The sequence below is a fragment of the Saprolegnia diclina genome (genome assembly GCF_000281045.1).
Source record: "Saprolegnia diclina VS20 unplaced genomic scaffold supercont1.105, whole genome shotgun sequence".
NCBI lineage: Eukaryota > Oomycota > Saprolegniomycetes > Saprolegniales > Saprolegniaceae > Saprolegnia > Saprolegnia diclina.
Window position 1 is genome coordinate 23,701 of NW_008246172.1, and position 6,261 is coordinate 29,961.

Genomic DNA, 6,261 nt, shown 5'->3' on the forward strand with positions numbered 1-6,261 from the left:
CTCATATAACGTCACCGACATGGTACGCAATGCGATCGTGACCCATATGTATTTTCGGGGAACGTGTTCCGCGTTATCTTCGTTACCACACAAAGACTTCGCACAAGTAGCGCTACGCCTATTTGCGTGAGAGTTGGCACCGGCACAGGGTCGTTGGGAGTGAGCTGCGTACGGTGAAATCCATCCCGTGGTGGACCCCACATGCCGAGTCATAACTCGCGCGACGTCGTACGCAGGCTCTTGTACTCGGACAAACCGACAGAGGAGGGCAAGCAGTCGGGTTGTTCCAATGAAACAGTCCAAGACTGCATCCGAATAAATCCGAGCACGTTCAACCGACCGAGCACATATAAACGAAGCTGTTGTATGGTTTTGGTGCCTGGACAAAAGCCACAAGAGTCGCGCCCGAAACGTGACAGCTGCTACTACTGTGGCCTATAAGTGCGGGTTTGTCTCGCATTTGCGATGACTATTAATATGTCCCAAGGTCAGATGGTCCCTCGCGTTGGTGCTTACCTTCCGGTACCCGTTTTCGCACACGGGCAGCTCTACGTTGCAATGTCACGCGTACAGGCACGCGCCAACATCCGAATCTTGGCTCTCAACTCGAAATCCTATGTCGACGGCCGTATGTACACCAAAAACATCGTTTACGACGAGGTTCTTGACGAGACTGACCACACAAGGATAAACACTACGTCTTCATGAATATTTGCCTACTACCATATCATCCACTAACTCCTAAACGCTAGTGAGTGGCCGTAGGGCCACTGGGCCCCCCCATTCGTAGGGGTAACCAGCGATCTGATTGGCGGCTGTGGCTTCTGATTGGTAAACCTTTAGCTGCTGGCAGCCGCCGGCGCACCTTGTCGAGCACCTTGCATCTCACAACGAATATGTAATACAATATGCTGGGGGCGATCGTTGCTATAGCCTATTTTCGATTTGATTGACATGGATGTTGCGCGCGTCCGCCTCGATCCCAACCGCACTAATTTGCCGCAGTAGTAGCAGCGATCACGTCGGCGCGACTCTTGTGGCTACTGTGCCAGGCACAACAGCTACTGCAAAGCTCACCAATGACGCTGCCGAAGCTGGTTCAAGGATAGACGACTACGACTGCGATGCGCCCTACGAATAAGTCGATGTCCTCAACGAGCCTTGTGGCTTTATTCACTCAGATCTTAGGGTGCACCTCCGCATGTAGCGCAGTTGGTAACCGCACGACGACGCGGTCCAACGACCACGTATGCTCCTAATGCGCTTCTCAAGTTATCACGATGCTTCTTACATGCAAGTCTTTGTCTCACGTCAATCCTAGCTGTACACCCGAAGTTATGGACAAGTTTCTGGCAGCATGCGTCGCATCATACGCAATGCAATCGATAGAAGCTTGTCAATCACCTCTTCGAGTGGTGGGGTCTTTCACATACTAACGTTGGTACCGTAAGGTCAATGTAAATAATGTGTCAAGTTGGTAACCTGCGAATCTTTCCGTTGTCGGAATCAGTAACCACGTATGTATGTTTAATTGACTGTTGCAGGTGCGCCTCGCACTTCAAGCTCCTCATTCGCCACGATGGTAGATATCTAATCGTTCATCGTCCGGAATTCGGGCGCCCCCATCTCGGACTAGCTTCGGGCCAGTGGCTTTAGAATCCTAGAATTTTTGCTACCTCGCCCGAAAGACTAGTGACGGCAACAGAGGGCCGGGAAATGACGGGCCTGCGTGGCAACAGCACAGCAGGGCCAGAGTTATCTCATCTCTTCGACTGCCGCCGAGAAGTACGTGCCCTAAATCGTCTAGGAGCATTTGGTATCTAGCGTGCGGACAGCGGCGCCATCGGCGCAACTATCGCCGCTGCTAGCGACCGGCACGTACGCGGCACGGGACATATGACACAGGGCACACTGCATGCTTGACTGGTGTTTTGCAGACAGTCGAGAAGCCCAATGGTTCGCACAAACACCAAATAGCTCCACACCTCGCTCTCCTGCACCCACATCGCACCTCTTCCTCCTCTCCTACATGCCTTCTGCACCCATCTTACGAAACTTCCCGACACTTAAGTGCCCACCAACCCAGCCTACTACCCAAAGCAAGTAAGAATCCAAACCTCTCAAGTCTGCGAAAAAAGATGCGGGAGTATGTTTATCCCTTTTGGAATTACGTCACTCAAACGCAGTCAATTGTTTAGGTATTTTCTTAGAGAGGTAAATGACAATAGAAAACTCGAGTGCAGACGTTGACCAGAAAATTGTTTACCGTAGTGACAATTGTAGACGCATCTTAGCGGTGTGCACGTGCAAATTACTGCAAATCACATCGATCCTTACGATACTGTATTATAAATGCTTGTTTTTTGCCCAGAGCATGTGACAATTTGCTTTGTTGAGTTCCCCCAATGCAGCGCTTTGACAGGCTCATGCATACCGTGAGCCAGGTGAATCGGCACAACCTATTCACGCCAGTTGGTCAAGCAGGGCTCTATAGACAATAGTTAGTTAGTATACATTTACCTCCTATGCCGCATGCATTATCGAACTCACGGAAATGATGTAGCATCGCTTGAAGGACCAGTTCCACAGCAAGTTACAGAATTAATGATTAACTATGTTCAGGCTCCGAACTGCTTTTGATTGGGATACTTCCGATTCAGTTACCCAATATGCCTACCGACTTAGCGGACACATTATTGCGGCATAGTTTTTGCTATTTCCTAACGAGAGCTGCCCACGTGACCTATTTCGCGCGCAAATAAGCTGTGCGGTAGTCTGTTCTAAACACGAAAGGTACATATTAAGCCGCACTCAAAATGTTGCATATTGGCGCATATTGCGTAAGGAATCTGGCCGCTCCTTCGAATGCACAGCTCGCTGTTTTGCATTGTAGCCGCCGTAATGCAATGCCGTAATATGTGCATCACATTCGATAATAAGGTAGCAATATTTATGATGCCGCGACTTGCTGTGGCAACGGTTTTCGTTCCACCACTTCCCGCATCTCTAGCTTAAAAGTCGTCAAAGCCTACGTGCTAGAATGTGTCGTGTTGCATAACTTAGCTTCCGGTAAGCACGGACCAGCTAAACCGCTAGCTTCGTACATAATGGCCACCTCTTAGCCAGTCCCAAGTCCCCCGTAAAATTACCCAACCAATTTAATAGACATCTTAATCCGCCACAAAACTTTCTATTGACTTCAGTCTCGTGTACACAAATACACCAAAAAAACTTGCAACAATCGTACTAAACAGAAATGACTTTGCATCGCAACACTACTATATTGGATCTTACTTATGTTGAACTAGTTGAACTAACGCTTTGTGCGAAACAAATGATTTGACCAACTTGTTGACAAGGTGACACTTGTTCAGCTTTGCCTTAATAATATTAAAATAAACACTTCTGATATGATATAGGGGCTAGCAATGGACAAAAACAGAGCGAAGGCAACGAGAGAGGAAGAGGTAACATTATCACGAAAGATGCTTGGGCAAAAAGCATGTCTCGAAACATGTTTTATGTAGCAGGCCCAGTTTGGATCGCAAAATGAGTTTTAAGACGTGTTCTATGCCTTACTAATTTTTAGCTATTACTGCAAAGGCCAATTCAGAAACTACGAAAACGTTTTTTTCAACGCGTGCGCGTTTTGTAAACTTTTTTCACGTTATGTCTTCTAAATTGATATTATGCGGTGCCCAATGGGAAAGTAGGTACCCCTGTAAGTACCCATGTGACTAACGCGTTGGCAACGTCAGGCATAGTCGGCACGAAAATGAGGGTTTTCGAGGGTTACCATCATACCCACCTAGTCTCTATTTATGTTCCTTGATGTCTGTCTGCCATGCCAGTTGTGGGCGGAACGCTTCCTAGAGAATACAATACGTGATTGTATCCGAAATATAAAGTTGACAAGGGTCCACTTCTTGATGGTGGTACGCTTCGTGTATACTTTGCTGCTACTTGTCGAGATTCTTAATAGCGGAGTCTGGCACGTCGCCAGGATATAAGGCCATAGCACCCAGGTTGAGCAAATACTGATTCTCTGTATCAAATACGCCTTTGTAGTTTATTTCGCTTTCAAAATATTTATAAATAGTATGTAAAACTATGACGTGGCAAGCTGTCCACGCAAGCTGCAAAAAACATATTATATTTGGAGAGTAAATATACATTTTTTAGAGAGGCGGAGGACAAGGGTGCGCAAAGCGATGAAGTGCACGCCAAATGTACCCTACCAGCTAAATGGGGTCCAAAACTTTTGTATCCCAGGTATGAATACATGATGTTTTAGGGAAGAGACGTTTTGGATTGACTGTTTAGTCCAAGAGGAAGCGATGTAAAAGATCGGAATGCAATAAATCCAAAAACTAAGCAAGTTATGTGCGTTCAATGTTGGGGCTCTACAACACTACGAGGTATCGCGCGGGAGCCGAATTGCTACGAAACAGGACCATCGCTCGATTGTATTCTATCACTTAAATTGTTTTAATTTTATTGCGCCATTTTTTCTGTTTTAATCGAATTACTATCTGGCTTATGCTGGTTTCAATATGCGAAGCATCTGGATAAGGCCTAGGGCGAAATTGTTACGAAAAAGGCGATTTGGTAGGCTAAAGATGGCGTGCACTGTAGAATCACCAACCGCAACGTACCAGACTGCATATACCAACCCTACATGACCATGTAAAGGCGCCTTGCCTATTTTACCCAGCCTCCATACAAGGATGCGGACCTAACCGTTATAAATCTATAACGTTATAGGTTAACTTGTTAATAACCCTGTTACGTTACTGACTCGAAATCCTATAACGCAACAGGCCATCGCAAGCGCGCAGCATGCCCAGCCCGTACGTGCTCTCTGGAGCTCCCTCCGCATCATAAGCACATTTACACGGCAGTCCTAGACATGGAAACATATTTTAAAACGCCTAGAGCAAAGCCGGAAGCCTTGGTGGACTGCTCAGTAGGGTCCGCAGAAAGGAAGGCATCGTTCAGCAACCTTCTCCGAACACGATTTCTTGAACCAGAAAGGGCGTATTGCGGGTACGGCGCGCGAGTCGTGCTGTTGCTTCTCGAAGAACTGCCAGTTATCGTACATGCCTTTGGTCATGACGCAGACACAACCAGTACTTGCTATTGGTATGAACGGCAGCGCGAGCGGGCTTGAGATGTGGCCAATCAAAGCGACGCTATTCGTCTCGGTCAATCAGACCCGCTCATGGACTAGCTTAGTCCCTGTGTTACCCAATTTGTACTAACTGGTACTAACATGGTTAGTAGCCGTTATAACGTTACGAAAAATATAAAAACCGTTATTCCGACATCCTTGCTACATGGCCATGTGGAAAGCCAAGCAGCAAAGCACGCAGAGTATATACGGATCTGTAATTTCACGCGAAGTATAAATATGCATTTATTTGCGTATCAATATTACCGTCAAATAATATTCGCTTAGTCGAAATAAACAATCTTGCCAAGCGTGCTGAAGCATTTGTCGTCCAGACACTGTACAGTGCGTCGCCGCTTTCGACGGTGTGACTCGGCGCCTTGCCGTCGATGGATACGTACTCTGACATGCAGGGGATGATGAGGTCAGCTCAGTTGACACTCCGTATCGCAGTGCGCGGCTCGGGCACGAGCGTCCAAAGATGCACACACAGGCCAGGTTGCGATTGATCCAGCAGAGGTCGCAGAGGCCCTGGTGCCGACACTATTGTCGAGGCGAGCGGGTGTAGCTGCGTGATTTGTTCTTAAGGTGGGACGCGCAAGTACACGCTCATAGCACAACCAACGTGTTGGTGAGAGGCATCGTGACCGTGTGAATGTGCAGCTGCTCGTCAACCAGTTATACTTGACTGCGATCAGGCGCTCGAGCTTCAACAAGTTGCACAGGCACGAATTGGAGCTCGCCGTTCGTTTTGGCGGGATTGTGTACTTGGTCGGCGTGGCTTTGACTGCAGCCTTGGCCGCGGCCTTCGATTACCTATTTTTTTATCTGGGTTGCCTGGAGAGGGCGTCGGGTCTCGGTGGCTGTGCCTGGTCTATCAAGAACCAGCATTTGATAGTCGGGACCTTCACGGTGAATTTGTCCGAGAAGCTTGCTTGTGATGGCTACGACGCGCCAGCGAGGAAAAACCCGACAGCCGCAAGCCTCTCGTAGAATTACAGCCCTATTGACGCCGCGTTGCTGGAAAAATCGCCGGCGTCGTCGAGCAGATCTATCACCAAGGCGAGTGAGCCCACGTCGTACTCCATTGA